Source organism: Dermochelys coriacea, chromosome 2, assembly GCF_009764565.3.
Source record: "Dermochelys coriacea isolate rDerCor1 chromosome 2, rDerCor1.pri.v4, whole genome shotgun sequence".
In the NCBI taxonomy this organism is placed as follows: domain Eukaryota; kingdom Metazoa; phylum Chordata; order Testudines; family Dermochelyidae; genus Dermochelys; species Dermochelys coriacea.
The window spans coordinates 245,322,660-245,342,491 of record NC_050069.1 but is presented as its reverse complement, the minus strand read 5'-3'; the positions used below and the strand labels follow the sequence as shown (position 1 = coordinate 245,342,491).

The 19,832-nt window shown below is 42.5% G+C and overlaps 1 long non-coding RNA gene across 1 annotated transcript in view; it reads left to right on the top strand.

The window, feature by feature from the left end:
• The first annotated feature begins 519 nt into the window (after positions 1-519).
• The window catches only part of LOC122459043, a 29,764-nt gene continuing 10,451 nt past the window's right edge, over positions 520-19,832 (top strand). The window contains exons 1-2 of the long non-coding RNA XR_006279474.1: positions 520-757; positions 1,618-1,619. This is a non-coding gene — a long non-coding RNA (uncharacterized LOC122459043). The remainder of the gene's footprint in view (positions 758-1,617; positions 1,620-19,832) is intronic.

Sequence of the window (19,832 nt, the reverse complement as noted above, 5' to 3'; positions counted from 1 at the left end):
AAATGAGAAATAATTGATTTGTGTTCAGTTTGAGTTTTGGGAGAATTTCAGGTCAGTTTTTATTTCATCTAGCCTTGTTTTCCCATGTCTAGTTTAAAAATATACCAATAAATGATAACATGACTGTGACACTAAGCATTCCTTTATTCACACCTTATACACTATTGTAATAACCTTTGCACAAAATATATCTTATGAGGTATCATTTGAAAATGAATAACTCGCTGATCACTAATGTTCTTGCATAATATATGTCCGTGGTGGCTATTAAGAGTTATGGATATATGCCCAAATTATGACTAATGTGAGTTTAAACCAGGCATGTCAGGGGAAGTTGGTAACAAGGTCTGCTTTAGACAAAGGAATGTGTATTTGATTCTCTAACCAGACACAGGATTGTGTGTTTGATTCTCTGACCAGCCTGATCTTCAGGCAGACAACAAAAATCTATTTTTATATACCAAGTAGACAAAGCTATTAAGCTAACAAGTGGGGAAAGAAAGACAATGGAGTTTCCTTCACCACCAGATTTCATGTTGTCTTCCTGACAGCTTGAATAAACTTTACTTTGAGGGGTTACCCTAAAAAGAATCCATTTCAAAGGTTTGCTGGTCTATAAAGATAGGGGGTCTGAACCTCAGGTGATAAGCAATTGAATCAACTGATTATATACAATACTTCTGTATTATAAAAGTGTATAGAAGAGGGTCTTTTCTAAAAGCTAATGGCACACTGATGATTAATATCATTGTGAAATGTCTGTATTAACACTGTATGCGGAAATATGGATGCCTAATGATATTATGCTTCCGGTCTGCGACTAAACAAAGGGAGAAACAGGTTCCCTCCCAGAGAGGAGAGAAGTCAGCTATATACCAGTCTCCTATGTAAACTAAGCATGGTGGAATCAAAACAATGGAAGCCCCAGTGATGTCCAGAGGGATGGAAAACCCACAGGAAGGGAAGAACAGCATGAGGCATCCCGCCTCTTGAAACAAAGTCAATGAACTTTGGAAGATAGAAGCAAAGACAGAAGCCATATTTGGCATCCCTCACTGGACAGACAATAGGGAACAGAGCTCTTTCAATCTAAGATGAGTCCTTCAGCTAAGGAGCAACTGAAGTCTCTGGAAACTGAATGTAGGTGAGAAATCTGCTTAGGCAAAGACTTTCCCCCAAGAAGACAAGGGAAGCTAGTCTCTTGTACTTCTATATAAGGGCTTGACTAAGGGAAAGTCAGCCATGGCTGGGAAGATGGAAGATTGGTAAGAGAAATCGTATTGAATAAAGGTTGTATCTTGCTAGACTAAGTTTTAGACTTGCTGATTGTGAGATTGTAGATGCGTTTTTTCTCTTTTTTCGTTTTTGTTTTGTTTGTTGTTGTTGCTTGTATCTCTGTCTAAGTTTGTTCCTTTTACTTGGCATCACTTAACCTATGTCCTAGTGTTAAGGTGAAGATTCTGTCACGGGTATTTTTAGTAAAAGTCAGGGAAAGTCTGCGACTTCCATGACAGAACTGTAGCTTTACCAATTGTTAATAAGTTTTATGTGTACTATAAACCAACTCGGTGCTGTGTTTAAATGAAAGCGTGTATTCATCCCAGTTTAGTTAATAAGATGTGTTGTGCTTTTGTCTCTTTAGAGGAACAAACAAACCACATTATTTCTCTGAACTGTCCAAGATAGGGATGGACATTACAGAGCATATAGTTTCTGGAAAATTCAGGATTAAGAGTGTATTGGCGTCACCTTGCTGTCTGTAATCAAGGTTGGTGGAAGCCAGAGGGAGAACCTGAGGTTATAGATAGGCTGCTGTGGTCAAAGCTGCTGAACCACGATTTTCTAGCAAAGACCTGCATGTTTGTAGGCTGATTGTGAGTATCCCAGTCTGGGAGCTACAGGAGCAAAGCATTGTAGGGTACCCAGGGTTGCAGAGCAAGTGGTGACAACCCCTCACCAGGCTGAATTGCATCCCCAAACTCTGTAACAATGACATTATTTGTAAACATGCTTTAAACAATCTTCCTAATCACAATTTTCTTCACTTGGTGATCACCAAATGTGCTTAAAAAAAAAGATAGATGACTTATGTGTTTCTTAATACAGTCTTCTTTTTCTCTCTCTCTTAAAACAGTGGGTAGATTTTTTATATGATTTTTTAAAAAAAAACTGTTTCAGTTATCCCAAACCTCCATATTCTTGAATTACAGTCATTTGATCTAGCTGGTGAATATTAGAAGATGAAAAGAAATGTTAATCCTGCCATCCTTCAAAACTTGAGTTACACATTCATTCACACTCTCACATACACAGATGTATACATACATGCAGACAAAGCAACACAAGAAATAAGTCTCCACTCAGTTAATATGGAACAAGATGAAACAAGAGTTTTGTTTCTGTCAATAATTTTATTTATTCAGAATACCTGGCAACTGATGCTGGAATTAATTCACATTCTTAATTCATGTTTGTCTGGATCATTTTTTTGCTTCTGTCAGTCAGAGTATGAATTACACCGATTAGGATAATGGCTAGGCTCAAAGTGATGATTCTGATCCCTAAGAACAAGATTTCCATCATTAGAAAAGTTTAGGAACTTGCCCTCCACAGCACATGTGAGTGAACTGCTTGGAAAAGGCATGAAGCATTCTTTGTCAATTTCCTTTGCAAATTTAGTAGAAGGATGTTTTCGTTTTTAAGAAGTCTAAAAAGGTGTTGAGAGCATCTGTGCTTTCTTGAAAAGCAGCCAACACACCATCAATGCATCTCAGCCGCAATCTCCCCCTTGGCTTGGATTCCAGCAAAGCATTCTGTCTAAAGCTGTCTAAAGGAAGGTATTAGCACAAACTGGACTGAATTCTGTTTATAAGAATTTAGTGATAGAAGACAAGGAAAACCATAAATAAAGCATCAGCATGCACTTGGGTGATCAGAATTAAGGCTAGAAGAACCTAGACAAGCTCAAGTTCTGTTATTAATCAAAAGGGCCAAACTGTCACCTCCGTTACCCAGATGGATAGCGGGGTAAAAGTGAGTAAGACTCCTCTTTGCTTCCCAGCTCAGATTGTGACTCCAGCCATGGGAAGTGGAAAGCCAATTGACTAGCTTGATGCTCTTCCCAGGGGAAGGGACAGAGGCTTGGAGGTGCAGGGAGTGGATGGAGCCTCCCCTCCCACAACTCACTGGTCAGAATAGCTGACTGGGCATATATAGGGGAGAGTGGTCAGGCCACAGGGAATGGAAGGAAAAATGTGCTCCCTGAAAAGTTAAGATGTAATATACTCTTTCTCCAAAGCACAGAGGGAGAAAAGGATGAATTTTGGCCCCTTGGGCCAGTGTAGTTATGTACCCCCTCTCTCCTTTCTTAAAGCTAGAGCTGGTCAAAAAATCTGATGAATTTTTGTGGGAATTTTAATGAAAAGAATGACTGTTTTTTGTCAAAAAAATGTATGCGTGTGTGTTTCTGTGTGTGCGCGCACGTAGGGGGAGGGGTTCAACCAGGCTACTCAGGACAGATTGTAAACTACCATCTAGTTGCAGAGTTAAAAAAAAAACTCCAAACTTGAATCTGTATAGTTTGAATACAGTCAGGAACAGGTCCTTTAACATCTGAGTACAAGGCATTGTCTGAGGCTCAGCAAAGCACACTCAGCTAGAACAACTAGGGTAAGTACTACTGAGTCTTGGGCCCTGGGTCTGCAAGTGGAATTGTGTCACAGATGTCTGTCTCTCTCCATAACTGCTGATCTTTAGACTGCAGAGATGTTGGAATCTGTAACTATCCACCAATACTCTGGCTGAAGGAGCTCCTTATTCTTGTCCACCTCTACCTTTACCTTATTGTTGCCATGAGGGTGATCTAGGTTGTCTCTGAGATGCCACAGCAGGGTCAGGGCTTCTTCCTGTTGGGGGGGGGCTCCCTGTGACCCCATATGCTCTTCCCCACTCTCATTTAACAACAAAAAATGTATACATACATATGGGGCAACAAAAAATTCTGACTGTAAAAGGAGGCACTCACCCCTGGAGTGTCCTGGTGAAAAAAACCCAGTTGTTGGGGAAGGATTCCTGGTCTGGGTTCAAAGTCCCTGCAGAGTTCAAACCACAGAAGCCTTCTTCAGAATGTCATTGTTCTGAGGCTTGGAGCGCCTGCTGCTACCTGGTGAGGTCCTTCCACTGGATCAGAGTAGGGTTAGGCATTCACAGCCCTTTTCTTTTGGAGAGAACACTTCCTCACTTTCTGTTCCTGGTGAGCTCCCTCACCAGCTCTCCTGAGAAGCCCTGTCCTTAAGAGCTTCCTCTCTGTGCTCTCCTCCCCATCTGAACCTTCATAACTCTTTGTAAAGCCCAGGTGCTCCTTCCAGAATTAACTGCAGCCAAGCTACTGAGGCAATTTACTATCCATGGGTGGATCTGGGTTGGCACATTCTCATTAGTGGAGCCTGTCACAGGTAGTCTGGGTGTCTGACCCCCTCAGGAGCCAGCCCCCATGACACTGCCCTTCACATTTTTACAAAGGGTTGAGCAGGGAGACAACAATGCTTGAGGAGATAAATTAGCATTTCCAGTGAGCAACTATTGTCAACCTAGTTGCTAAATTTTCAAACATGTTCAGAGATTGCTGTTTATTTTAGGATTGTCCCTCATGATCTTATAGGAAGCTAATTTCATGGTCAGTTTGGGGAATGCAGGCTGAGATCCATTACAAATCTGCTTTCCAACTCAGAGATACAACAGCAAAAGCCTTTAATGCATTTGTAATTGCTAACATATCCCGTGTTTGTGGTGATCATAAAAGTAAAAAGAGTCAGATAAATAAAGAGGAAGAAGGATTGTGTGGGTATCATTGAGGAAAATTTTTTTTAAAAAAAGTCTTAAAAAAAAGCAAGCGTCTTACTTTAAATATGAATGATGTGGGATAAAACGGATAAATGACAAGTATGCATATTGTATTGCCAGTGAGATATCTGTACTAGTGGCAGCTTTAGTCTTCAGATTAAATGGAAAATGACTCAGATATATACAGTAGCTCTCTCTTGATACAAGTCAGTGTAGCTACCAGGCTGCTCTACTAGGTCTTTCATGTCCCCAATGCTAGTAAAGGATTTTTGGAACAGAGTTCTGCTCTGTCACATCCAATCCCTACCTTTAATTTTCTCCTCCCGCCCCTGTTGTGTCTCATACGTTGGGCTGGCTTCAGAGAGGGCACATGATTTGGATCTGGCACATTTACACTAGCAGGGAGTTCCTCTCTGACAAAGGGATCATAATGAATTAGAGAATCTAACTCACCACCTTTCAGGCCATGAACAACCCTCACTACATTCAAGTTAAGACTGGAAGAAAAATCTATGTTTCGATGCCTATAAGAAACTTATTAATGGAGGTGCCAATCCTGCGAGCATTTACACACATCTTAACTCTACACACAGGAGTAATAAAGTCAGGCATTATTTGTTTGCAGGATCCAGACCTTAATATTTACTTGTTGTTTCCCTTTCCTTTACTCACTCTGTTTACTTTTCTCTCATCATCCTGTGAGCTCTTTTGAGCAGGGATAATGCCTTTTCCTTTGTTTGGAAAGCTTTTAGTACACTGTGGAGTCTACAAGAAATAAATACAGGATAACAATACAAACAACGTACACTCCCACTCTGTTGTAACCTAAAAGAATGGTCTGAGAAAACACCATTTAACACCTTTTTAAATGCTTGTGTGATAGGTTCCTTTTAAATTAGGTTTCAGAGTAGCAACTGTGTTAGTCTGCATCCGCAAAAAGAACAGGAGTACTTGTGGCACCTTATAGACTAACAGAAGATTTTATTTTTATTTATATTATATATACACACACACACACACACACACACACACACACACACACACACAGAAGTTTTTATGGAAATGTCTAACTTCCATATATCTTCTTACTATATGTTCCATTCTATGCATCCAATGAAGTGGGCTGTAGCCCATGAAAACTTATACTCTAATAAATTTGAGAGTCTCTAAGGTGCCACAAGTACTCCTGTTCTTTTTTTAAATTTAGATAGATAGATAGATAGATAGATAGATAGATAGATAGATAGATAGATAGATAGATAGATAGATAGATGTGACGGGACAAGTCCAGAAGGCTATGGAAGAGTATTCCTTTTGGAATCCGGGAAGTGGGCGGACGAAGCCCGTCCACCGCTAAAGGATCCCCCCTGCCTAGAAGGGGGATCAACAGGACCTAGATTCCAATTAATTTCGGGGGACAACTAATGAAATAACAGGGACAGGGGTGTGGTCAAAGGGTCAAACGAAGGGAACCGGACGGGGACACCGAGCAGAGAACCCCAGACAGCGCTTTCTGCTCCTCAAAGGCATCAAGGGAGTCAGAGGATGCCACCCAGAGGAACTCTGCCCGCATACGTGAATGGACCGAGGATCGGAAATAGGCCCCATAGTCACAGGAGACTCCATCGGCCAAAACTTCCTCACTCTGGTTTTATAGATGGCCATTTTAGCTAAGGCCAAGAGGAAGTTGACCAGTAGATCCCGTGACTTTGTGGGGACACGGATAGGGAGTGCATAAATAAGAAGGTGAGGGGAAAAGTGGAACCAAAAGCATAATAAGATATTGGTGAGGAGCCGGAATAGGGGCTGCAGCCTGGCACACTCCAGGTATATATGTGCCAGGGTTTCCCTCACGCCGGAAAAGGGGCAGGTGTCTGGGATTGTGGTGAACCGCGCCAAGTACACACCCGCGCTCACGGCTCTGTGAAGGAGCCGCCAACTGACATCCCCGGCGGGCTTTGGGACTAAGATGGAATATAGGCTGGCCCACCGGGGCTCCTCACCCTCCAAAGGTGGCAGGAGGTCCCGCCATTTTGTATCGGGGCGGGACACGAGGGTGAGGGCGTGAAGGGTGTGGAGCACGAGCATGTATAGATGTTTTCTTCATGTGGTTTGAAAGCAGACCGGCTGCCTCTCGTGCAGCCGGCTTATAGTGAAGGGGTGAGGGGGTCGGTTGGGTCCACGGGGCAGGGGTCCAATTAAAAGGTCCGGCGGGCCTGGGGTAGGCAGGGCATGACCTCGTGCAGGACCCGAGCAGCGGGCAGCAAAGCGTCCTTCACCTCCTGAAGTATGCGCCAGGGAGTACAAGGTCTGGAGAACCCCATGCGCTGAGCGAGCGTCAGGGGATCCAGCCAGTCTCCCCGGTCATAGTCCAGGAGGTCTCCGACTCTTGTGACCTCTGCCAGGACCAACCTCTGGCGCACCGAGCGGGACTCCGCCACCTGCACACGGAGCTGGGGATTGTGTAGCAGGGGCTCCGCGAGGAGATCTGCCCCCTCGGTGGCCGCCACGGACCTGGTCATTGAAAAGAGTTTCCAGGTCCGGAGGAGGTCCTGGTAGAAGACCGGCAGCCTGGAGAGGACTCGCGGAAGACCTCTCGGATAGAGATAAAGGAGCTGCCGGTTGTATTGGAGCCCTTGGAAGTGGCGCAGGAAGGCGTGTGCCAGTATGCTCCATGCCGGACTACGTGCACCATAAAGGAGCCTCTGCAGGGTCTGGAGGCAGAAGACATGGACCTGAGTAAGCAGACATTTTAGGCCCTGCCCTCCCTCCTCCAGAGGTAGATGGTCCCACCCGTCTCATCCCCCGCCATCATGAGCAAGGAGGGAAGGGGGGACACCAGAAGGAGGAGGGGAGAGGGGAAGCAGGTCGACCACTCCTCCCCACTAGGCTGCAGGCAGGGGAGGAGGTCGCCAAAAGGGGTGGGCTGGATGGGGGGCAATCAGGGGTCAGTCACCAACACAAGGTGGAATTCCAGCTCATCTTGGTGCACTAGGGAAGGGGGGGATACAACAACATTGGGGGTGCAGTGAAGAGGGTTGCAACTAAAATGGTTTCAGAGTAGCAGCCGTGTTAGTCTGTATTCGCAAAAAGAAAAGGAGTACTTGTGGCACCTTAGAGACTAACAAATTTATTAGAGCATAAGCTTTCGTGAGCTACAGCTCACTTCATCGGATGCAAATGCATCTAATAAATAATGCATCTAATAAATTTGTTAGTCTCTAAGGTGCCACAAGTACTCCTTTTCTTTTAACTAAAATGGGGAATTGCACAAGCGCATGGGAGGGGGCATGGGCACACAGAGCAAGGGGCTAAGCGGTCTGGAGGTAGAATAGGAAAACCAAGGGGCTAGCTTCAGAGGCTGGGGTGGGGCAAACAAACAAAGGCTGCAGAGGGAAATGGGCGGGGCAGGCAAACAAACTGAAGCTAGCACGGGGGGCTCGGACAAAAGCGGGAGCAAAGCTACAAGTGGCAAATGGAGCAGGTAGTAAAGGGCAAGCTGGGGGGGGGGGTAGACAGTCCAGGGGGGGCACATACACCCACGTGCCCTTGCACAAGTGTTTTTAAGCTGGCTACTGCTTCTGGCCCAAAGGGTAGAAATAGGGCATGGCAAGCCAAGCAAGCAGCTGAGTCCCGAGGCAGGAGCTGAGGCAGATGGTATACAGCCAGTGGGGGTGGTGGAGGGGGCAGTGGTGGAGGTAGTAGTGGTGGGGGTTGGGGGGGACACACAGATTGGGGGGCAACTCCACACCACACCCCCTGTGTCCCTAGAAACACAGTCAAAACCCCCACCACAAGAGCACAGTTTGAAAGTTACTCAGTCTTAGGGCCCCCTCTACAGTGGTTTGCAAAGTCTCCAGCTGCTCCCCCACTGGTAGATGGTCCTCTTCTTCTCCTCCTCGGGCTTCAGCAGCTCCAGGCAGCAGACTCCACAGCAGCAGCAGCTGCTCCAGGAACTCCAGGTGGTGGTCCAGGCAGGCAGAAAGGACCCCTCTCAGGTGATGGTGGTATCCACAACAGCAGTGGCTGGGGTCCCTCACTCCTCCTCTCTGGGGAGCGGGCTAGCAACCCCTCCCCCCAGGGCTGCAGTTGCAGCAGTAGCAGCACCCAAGAGTGGGGAATCCAGCAACCAGGTAGCAGAGAACAGGGGGTGTCTGGCCCAGCCAAGGGAGCAGCTGGAGTAACAAGGAGAGCTTAGAGCTTAGCAGCAGGAGTAGCAACTTTCCCCCTCCCTCCAAGCGAGGAGGCTATGGAAGAGTAATGTTTAGCTCCAGGCTAAACAAATCCCTGCTACCAGGATAAGTGAAATAGCAGCTGCTCCACGTCAATTAAGACACCTGAGGACAATTAAGAACTTTCCAGAAGGCAGGGAGAAGGCTAGGTTGATTGGGACACCTGAAGCCAATCAGGGGCTGGCTGAAACTAGCTAAAAGCCTCCCAGTTAGTCAGGTGGGTGTGTATGTCAGGAGCTGTAGGAGGAAGTTGTATGGTTGGAGAGCCTCAGTAGTACACACCATATCAGGCACAAGGAAGGAGGTCCTGAGGTAAGGGTGAAGTGGAGCTTGAGGAAGTGAGGACTGTTGTGGGGGAAGTAGCCCTGGGAATTGTACATGTCATGTTTCTAAAAAGTCAGCTACCCTAGCTGATACTACTAGGGTTCCTGGGCTGGAGCCCAGAGTAGAGGGTGGACCTGGGCTTGCCCTGCCCCCACCTTTGCCTACTGATTAATTACTGAGACTGGGAGACAATAGAGACTATGCAAGGAAGGATAACCTCCTCATCTCCCTTGCTGGCTTATGATGAAAATGGCTCAGTAGACTTTAACCATGGATTCTAGAGAAATAAGAGTTACATGGAGGGTCACAGTGAGCCTCTGAGGCTAGTGAAATCCGCCAGGAAATGTGGGACCCAAGTAGGTAAGGACAGAGCTTTGTCACAATAGATAAATAGATCCTGGGGTTTTTTTTTTTATGTCGGCTCTATAGACTAGCAACTTTTTCTGCACTTCAGAGATTGATGAATTTTAGTGGTGGATGAAGTGATCTCTATGCATGCAATCTATAAAGCACTAGGTGACTCTCTGAGATGGAAAGTGCTATATAAATACCAGTCCAATACTAGCAGTAGTAATTACAATGGACCATGTTTATTTACATACAGTAGCAACTTCCTCCACAACTAGTTTCACTGAAGTCAATGAGAGTACTCATGGATAAAAACACTAATTAGCATTAGCTAGGCCTGAAGGAGGAACAGAAGGAAAAGGAGAAAATATTCCATTATTCCCTGTTGCTTAGATATTGTAGTGAGAGGTGCTTTATAAGAGCATGATCCTGCCAGTGGTGCAAGGAGAACCCACTACTATGAATCTCCATTTGCACCCTAGGTGGAGAGCTCTTCACACTACAGCTATGTAGTGAAGGAAGTCTGCTTGCACCAAGTGCTGCAGGAGGGAGGAGAGGGCATGCCAGTTAGGACAGAATGTCACACCCACTGCTGACAAGCAATCCAGGAGGCAGTTGGTGAATTCAGAGCATCGTAGCCCAAATCCTCAAAGGTACTTAGTTGCCTAATGACCACTGAAATCGAAGATGTTCAGTACCTAAATACCTGTGAAAGTCTGGGCCCTCCTCACAAAATTTCCCTACACCTACTATGTGCAACTGTAGAGGCTGCCCACAAAGAGAGGGGTCAGGCAGGTACCTACATAGCCCATGAGCACTGTAGACCTGAACGCAGGCAGTCCCGTTGGAAAAGGGGTATGCCTGATAGGGGCTGTGGAGCCCAATTTAAAGTGGTGGAACATACAATGGGTGAAGAGTTGGGTCCTGCCCTTGTGGGGTTGGGAGCCTCTAGGGTGGGTGAAAATGAGCCCACCCCACACTCAACCTGCAGCTGCTCTTGTCCCTCAGGGTTGGCCTGGGTCCCCGTTCTAGCCTGTTGGCTTTTGCCACAATGTGCCGGTGGGGCTCTCCTTCCCCAAAACCCTGCTCCACTTTGCCCTGAGCTGGGCTGTGGTGGGCAGAAAGGTGCTTGGGCCATGACCTGACTGAATACCTCAACACTATCGCCTATATCTTAAGGTTGGCCCAGCTCATGATGCTCCCAATAAGAAAGCTGGAGAGGTACCCCAGACAGAGCTCCCCTCCTCTGTGGCACATGGATCACCTTTCCATGGAGGCCTGTTTCATGATCCATGGGTAGGCTTTGGATCCCATGCTGCTCTGCAGGGTGCTCACCAAGTCTCCACAATAATGGAGATTGTGAAAGTTGTTCATCAGGCATATTTTCATAAGGCAGGAATAAAGGCAGTGTATTCACACTACCACTGGGGCATTTTGCCATTCAGAGCAGGAGGACAATGAAAACATAGAATCACAGGGTTAGAAGGGTCATCAGTATAATCCCCTGCCAAGATGAAGGATTTATTGTGTCTAAACCATCCAAGACAGATCTATCCAGCTTCCTTTTGAAAACCTCCAGAGAAGAAGCTCCCACAACCTCCCAAGGAAGTCTGTTCCATTGTCCCAGTGTTCTTACAGTTAGGAAGTTTTTCCTGAGATTTAATCTAAATCTTCTATGCTGAAGTTTGAATCCATCGTCTCTTAATCTCCTTTTTTCCAAACTAAGCATACCCAGTTCTTTCAGCCTTTGCTTGTATGGCTTGCATTCCATCCCTTTCATCATCTTTGTCACTCGCCTCCATGTCCTTTCCAATTCCTCTACATCCTTTCTATGCATTGGTGACCAAAATTGGACATAGTACTCCAGCTGAGGCCTAACCACTGTCAAGTAAAGTGATACTATCACCTCCCATGACTAGCATGCTATGCCTCTGTTAATGCAACTTAAAATTGCATTTGCGTTTTTTTTTTTGTTTTTTTTTTGTTTTTTGCAACAGCATCACATTGCTGACTCATGTTGAGGCTGTAATTCACCACAACTCCCAGATCCTTCTCAGCAGTGCTGCTGCCAAGCCAATTTCCCCCCATTCTGTATTTGTGCATCAGAATACTATCAGTACATCTATGTACCATGAAGAGCTGTTAATATAATGGAATAGTTCCTCCAGAAGAAAGTTCCATGTGAGCCAGCTGTTCTGGTCTCCTCAATTCTGAAGGTGCATGCGCTCATACCAAAGCAGCAGACTTCACAAAATGTTCTAGAGCACTGAGAAGCACTTTCATAAGTACTCTTAAGTAATGTGCATGTAAACCAACCCCTCCCCCCCCCGGCCCAATTTTCTCCCTGGGTTATTCGGGAGCAGGCAACACTCACCTCGTGCCTGGGTGCCTGATGTTGACATTAAAGGAGATCCTGGGTATCCCAGTGGTGATGTTGGATAGATGGGAATCCTCTCTCCACCCCTCTACTGCAGTCCCTTTACTCCTAAAGGAATTTAAAATTGGCTGTGCCTCCACCTGGCTGGCCCCTGTACACACTCAATGGCATTGCCTTTGGAATCTCCAGGAATAAACCTATAATAATAATAATTAATAATAATCTGTGGCATGGGTCTAATTCAAAAATACCAATTATAAATAATATAGACCCAATATACTTAAATTAGAGTTAACACACCTTTACTTAACAACTTAAAGAAACAGAGTGTAACCAACTAGGATTAAATGTCACTACTAATTTAAATCCACAGGGGGCAGTTATATAAAATCAAGTAACAAATAGAGTATACAGTAATAAATGAAACATACCTAACTGGCATTTACATTGCCACCATTTATCCCATCCTAGAGTGTACACTCCTCTGGATTTCAGGGTACTAGACACTTGCTTGCATAAGCTTATGCTCAAATAAATTTGTTAGTCTCTAAGGTGCCACAAGTACTCCTTTTCTTTTTGAGAATATAGACTAACATGGCTGCTACTCTGTGCATGTAGACAGGTTTCAATGTGGCACAAGAGTTTTGCCAGTGCTTTCAATCAGAGCAGAATGGATGCTTTGAGAAGGTTGCATCCAGATGGTGTTAACTTCCTGAGCTTCTTCAAATTAGGAAGGCCAAACTGAGAACTCCAGAGAACTCATAATATACACTTAAATTGCTTTTAATAACTCCACTAAATTCTCCCCTCCTCATCTGCAAAACTTGGGAAATGATCAAAAAAGATGAAACATTTTTGTGAAAAATTCAAAAATTTTCATGAAAAACATTATTAAATTTAGAAATTTGAAGATGTTTGACCAGCACTACCAAAATAGACATAGGCATAAGTCCTCACCAACAGACACATACTGGAACACAAGTTTCTGAGCCAAGACATTTTGGAGTTTCAGGGCCTGATTCAAAGCCCATTGAAGTCAACTAGAGTCTTGTCACTGAATTCAGTGGATCTTGCATTAGGCTAATGATAAGCCAACAAAGAAACAGGAAAATGAAACTAAAAACATGTTTGGTATTTTCTTTCATATCATTTTAGCTTATCTTTCGTTTTAAGTTCTTTGGGTTTATTTTTATGGTAGAATAACACCTGTTAAAATCTCCCATTAACATTTTAAGTGGTGACATGTTCAGAGATAGGAAAGTTGTGTCAAAAATTCATATTGCCGTTGACATAAGTCTATCGAAATTGTATTCTGTCCAAGAGACCAATGGTCTCAATATAGCTTTAATGGATATTTCACACTCTGCATCAGCTACAATTGAATTCCATATTAAGGGGCATTAACTCTGCCATTTCCTCATTTGCTACAAATGTCTTGCAGCCAGACTGCAAGATATATGCCAGAGTGTGACAGGTTATTGGGAAAGGATGAATCCTCACAACTTTAATAACTACTAGTTATTAGTTTTCAGCCAAATAAAAGAGATTGCCCAGTATTCCTCTTACTTTCATGGGGTAATTAGACACAGATGTTTTTGCTCATTTCCTATTTATTACCATCCAAAGTGATTTGATGTATTTACTCTTGTCAGCCCAGCAACATTTTTCAGTCATTATCTATGTGCTAGTCAACAATTTATCTAATCATTCTCATTGAGAGACACAAAGTAAAAGCCTTCTTGCTTGTCCTTCCTGTTCATCAGGAAACAAATTATTTTCAAAAGAGGGAGTAATTAAGGTAGGGACCTCAAAAGAAAATCTCTTGTGTTTTAGTTATCTCTCAACCACTCTCTTAATATGTGACTGTGGGCAAGCCAGATAAGCTTTTTTGTTTCGGTATAACAACCTGTAAAAAGTGAGTTTTTTACTAAACTGGGTTTCAACTCTGCTCTCAGAAACTCACACTACTTCCAAAAAATCTTTTTGGAAAACTGTCCATCTCTGTGGCAGTGTTTACCATTGGTACATCTCCACTGGCAATAGTACTAGGGTAGACAGCACATCATGTCTTCTAACATTGCATGGAGTATGACTAGGACCCTACTAAATTTAGGCCCTGAAAAATGCCTCATGGACCATGAAATCTGGTCTCTACCATGAAGTTTGGTCTTTTGCATACTTTTACCCTATACTATAAAATGCCCTATATTATAGGGTAAAAGTTCAGTGTTTCTCACACTGGGGGTTCTAACACAAAAGGGGGTTGCAAGGCTATTGTAGGGGCAGGTCACAGTATACAGCTGGGTGGCTGGAGACCAGCCGCTGCTGGCCAGGTGCCTAGCTCTGAAAGCAGCGCTGATGCCCTGCGTGTGTTAGCACTCCTACTGTAACACCCATGGAACTACAGTGGTTGAAATAGAGCTGACTGAAAGATTTTGCAGCAGGATTTTGAAATTTCTTTTCATTCCACCTTGTAAAAAAAAAAAAAAAAACACCTTTGAAAGGTTCTTGTGAAATAAAGTTGTCAAAACATCAGTTTTCAGATCAAAAACACAGAATTTTGAGTTTATTTTCTCTCTATCTCCAGAAGTGACGAGAGCCCTGGACCAAACTAAGCCACCTCCTGAAGAAAATTTAATCAAAACCAATATGTCTCTGCAAAATGTTTGACTTCAGTGAAACGGCATATTTCTGAAATTTCATTTGTCAAAAATGTTCTGACCACCTGCTGATGGGAGGCTTCCCGAAGAACTCTGGTGTAGATTGACCGACTATCTCCATTTTATCAGATTCATATTGTGTAGCCAATCAACTTTACTAGTGTCTGGCCAAGATTGGAGCTTGAATGAGAGCTATTGGGAACTAGCTAAAGCTCAATCCACGTACAATGGAGGTGATATTGATGGGATGATGGAAGCAACCATATGAGAAGTCAAATATAATTACCTACCAAGCACCTTAGATACATAGTATATATTAAAGCAGTGCATAAATTCATAGATTATAGGGCTCTAAGGGACCACTGTAATTATCTAGTTTGACCTCCTGTATAACACAGTCCATAAAACAAACTTTCAGACTAGTTTAGGGGAAGGATTGATGGGGTTATTTTGTTTAGTTTCAGGTGACTCTTTCAGCAAATAGTTATAGAAATAACAGAACGATGTCTCTATTCTCGCTGCCATAAGAAGGGATTTTTCATTTTATAATTTTCCTATTTTATTAATTTCTATAATTTGAAAAATGTGCCTCTCACTACATTTTGTTAATTTAATACAACAATATAGAATGTAATAGCGGAGAAAAGAAAACACTTGGTAAAATACTTCATAACTAGCAACCAGAATAGAAAAATAAATCTACTTACCCTTCTGGCAAAAGCCTAAGTGACACAGAGACGCTAGTGAGAAATTGTGTAATTGTCAGGGTTGGATTTCCAGTTGGGCACAATAGGCATGTGCCTAGGGGCCCCAGCATTCTAGGAGTCCCTAAAAGTTAAAAGTGGGTTAAAATTTTTATTTTTTATGGAAAACACAAAGGTGAGCTGTAAGTGTGTGTGGGGGGGAGGGGCACTGAAGATGCTGTGCCTAGGGGCATGTAACGTATAAATCTGGCCCTGGTAATTGTTACTGATTATAGTTCAATGTCCAGTATGATCTAGATGGACACCATTCAAAACATTGCATTTGTGACCTAATTCAAAAACTGAACCCACTTCTCACTTCAGAATAGAAAAGTCAGCGTGTTAAGCCCTTGCTTCACCTAGACCTAATAATAATTAGTTTTTAATTATTCAAAGTTTATTCTCTTCTTTTACTTATGTTTTGCTCATTACATAAACAAGGGCTGCTTAGTGGTGGCCCAGCTTGCTACTGAAATTGTAAGAGGCAAGGTACAGGAAGGTGTGTTTGTCGCATCTGTATCAGGAAATGCTAATATTTTGCATAATGTGACTGTGGTGGATCACTGAAGAATTAAAATGTCATTTTAATATATACTATATTGTTCTATAAAAATAGTCTGTACTGACAAGTCTGTCTATTACCAAACTTAGATCAGACAAATTTTGACAACGGGAGCTGCTGGAAGCAGCGCAGGCTGAGGGACATCCTGGCTGCTGCTTCCAGCAGGTTCCATTGGCCTGGAGCAGCAAACCGTGGCCACTGGGAGCCACAATTGGCTGAACCTGCAGATGCTGCAGGTAAATAAACTGGCCCGGACTGCCAAGGGCTTTCCCTTCAAAAGCGGTGGAACAAGTTTAGGAACCACTGAGCCTTACAGACTTCTGTTTGGGACGTAGCTTGACAGCAGGTGGCCCCTGCAAAGCATCTGGATTGGACATTATATCAGATGCTCACCCAACCTTTATCCCATGATGCCTTTTCAAAAGCAAAAATGACAGAGTTGTTTGTTTAGGGTTAATTTTTGTCTCTGAAACCACAGATGTCATATTGGATCATGACTCTTCCTACCCAGTTCTTCAACCTAATCTGTCTCTCATGCAGACATAATGTTTTTTATTTAGATACCAATTATATGAATTAAAACATTTCACTGTCATCATAATAGACTCAACTCCTCTGCTTCTCCCTCAGTAACATAATGATCCATAAAAAGAAAAGGAGTACTTGTGGCACCTTAGAGACTAACAAATTTATTAGAGCATAAGCTTTCGTGAGCTATAGGTATTCTTTAGAGGGAAGTACCTAGAGGAAGAAGAAAACTTGACATCCATTTTGTTGTTGTTTCTGATGAGGACAAAATCTTTGCAATGAAGTGACTTCTAAACCGTCCGCTCACAAAGGCAAAATACAAACTCATCCTGATCTTCTTTCACAGAGAAATCTGTGGCTGGGGGACCTGCTTCAAGAACTCATTACTCTGTTTTCCAACACTTTTGTCCTGGGCTTAATTATCTTCATCATCCTGGTTGACTATATTATTTTGGTGGTGTGCAAAGAAAGGGTCTCTAAGGTAGCTGTGGCCTAGCCCACTGAGAGGTTCAAAGTTTAAGACATAGTTTTACCTGTGTTCTACAGTACCTACTCTCCTCTGGGCTCTAAACACTGAACTTGTCAAATTTGAAGATGAATGCAATGATAAAGTAACAACTGAATGATCATGAATGTGTTTGACATTGTGGTTTTTTCCCCCATTAACCTTGCCTAAGTGAAGAGAATAAATGATCCTCTGAGGCCTTTGGCCAAGTTAATTAATGTTAGTATTAAAAAAAAGGTATGGTAAAAGGAAGATAATTTGGATTAGATCAGGAATAAATAAAAATGGAGCTCTCTGAGTAAATGAATTATAGTCCATCACAAAATCTAAAAAAGGAGATGCAGATAATTTTAAAAGCAAGCAACACAGCATGGACATTTGGCATAAGAAAGTAAGTTCAATTTAGGTAATAAGAACCACTAGATAATAAAAATAGGGAGAATCATTTTTGTATGTAGCAAATATAATAGGTGTATGTAGGCTTAGATGGGTTTACAGAGAAAAGTATGTGTGGCAGGTATGGAAGCCCCTCCCAACAAGACTCTTCCTAGAATGGTCACTATAAGCAGGACTATTTTTCTGAGGTTATGAATCACAGCTGGCTGGGGTCCCAACCCCAAACAAAAAGAATGGGACAAGGGGGAGTAGAATTTGGGGACACAGTTGGTTTGGAACCCCCAAGACTTCTACAAGAAGTGACAGTGTAAGCCACACTTAGGTTCTATTTTGGGTGTTCAAGAGGGACATAAGTAGGCATGAGTCTTGAACTGGCCTTCAGCACTGGGGTGAATTTCATCTTGAATATATTTACTTCATGTATCGTTATGTTCAGCACTGTTACTGTTAAGCAGATAGAAGGAACAAGATGTACTATTGGACAGCCAGAGTATGTGACTTACCAAACCTCCCCTCTGTAGAAGTGAAACATCTGAGAAAAATGGCTTATGAAAAAGCCCACGCAGCCACTTGATTTTGTATATAGAAGAGTATATAGCTTTTTCTTGAGATCTTAGCAAAGAAAAGAAAAGCCTATTTTATATTCAACAAGCTTTCACAAAGTGTTCTCGCATCAGTAAAGCAGAATACAGTGTGAGATGGTCACATTTCACTTCCTAATGGACCCGATCTGGCATACTAGAATTAGCATTTGGGAGCATTCCAGAATAAATTATTTAGGTCAACTTTCATTAGATGAAATCTTTGAGTTGTTCACTAGACTACCAGATGAATTTAAAACAAATAAACATGTTTTTTTCTTTAATTACCAAACACAGGGCATTTGGGTTGGGATTTTCTAAAGTGACCAGGAATCCTAGGTACTTTTGAAAACTGCACTTTTTCCCCCCCAGCCTTAATTCTCCTATTAAGTTCCACTTTTAGGCCTTGATCCTGCAGCAGTGGGGTTCTGCAGAGGTCCACCTGCAAGCAGGATCTCAGTTTATTTCTAATACAGTACTTGTCAAATGAATAACCTTGATTAATTAATTAAGATTACACACATGCTTAAGTAGCTTAATGGGGATCTTTAAGATGAGCAGTATTGGGCTCCATCATAGCAAATATCTGTAATTTTTTTAGTTAAATATAGTATACAATATAACCACATTTAACTGAAAGTCTGAATTGGCTGAAGTTGGATAATGATGAATTGTTCATATAAAGAAAGTCCCAGATAGTCACTGGAATCCATCACAACACACTTGAACAGTAAAAGGAAGCTGGATTTTGGCCTACTAACATGTTCTTGTGTGACTACGTTAAGAAGACATGTTCTATGCACGTGTAGCGCAAACATTGATTCAACTCTCTTCTAAGTGTCCTTGTCTCTGAAACAATGGTTTCTGGTTACTTGCAACTTCAACATCACTTTCAAAAATCATCTTATGCCAGATAAGCTCATAATACTCATACTCCCTAGAATTTTAGAGACTGAAAAAATGATCCATTCTGAATATTATCATAACCTAATATTCATGGGGAAATTAAAGGTGTCCAAATCCTTGAACAGAGAATTATAAAATGAAAGCATATGCTTTGCAAATAATAGTGTCATAAGGTATTGAAAGGACATACCATAGTTTCTAACTCTCTAGTACATTTTGGATATCTCATATTAACTGCCTCATTGAAAAGATGAAAAGGGATCACTTGCGTAAACAAAACCTGTGTGAAACAAACCACCCATTCATAAAAGGGAGCTGTATGAAATCTAATATGAAATGGAACATGCTGTGAAAATGACAAGATTTGCATACTGTTCTAACAAATTGAGAATTTAGCCACAATGAGTCTCCTGATTACATCAGAATACTTCAGCAGCAATATTGAAAATACTGTCTCTGCAACAAAGAGCACTTTAAAATCTGTCAGTATTTGTATAACACAATTTACTCTAAAGTGCAGGCTTTTCGACAATTGGACCTAAAAGATCTTCAGAAAAAAGTCTGATGTTTATTTATAATGAATTATAATTACAGAGAGTACAAATCATCAACTTACAGGTTCTCAGACCAGCTCCTATCAAAATTGGTAATAGGTACTGTATTTACAATATGTTTGGACATGCATATACATACATATTTCATATATAAATGTCTATGTTACAGGAAGCTTAACGCAGCAAAATCAAGCACTCAAAAGCCAGGAAATGCTAAAAGTCTGATACCTTCTTTAAGCACAAGATCAAATCTGTTTTTTTCAAGTGGGTTTAG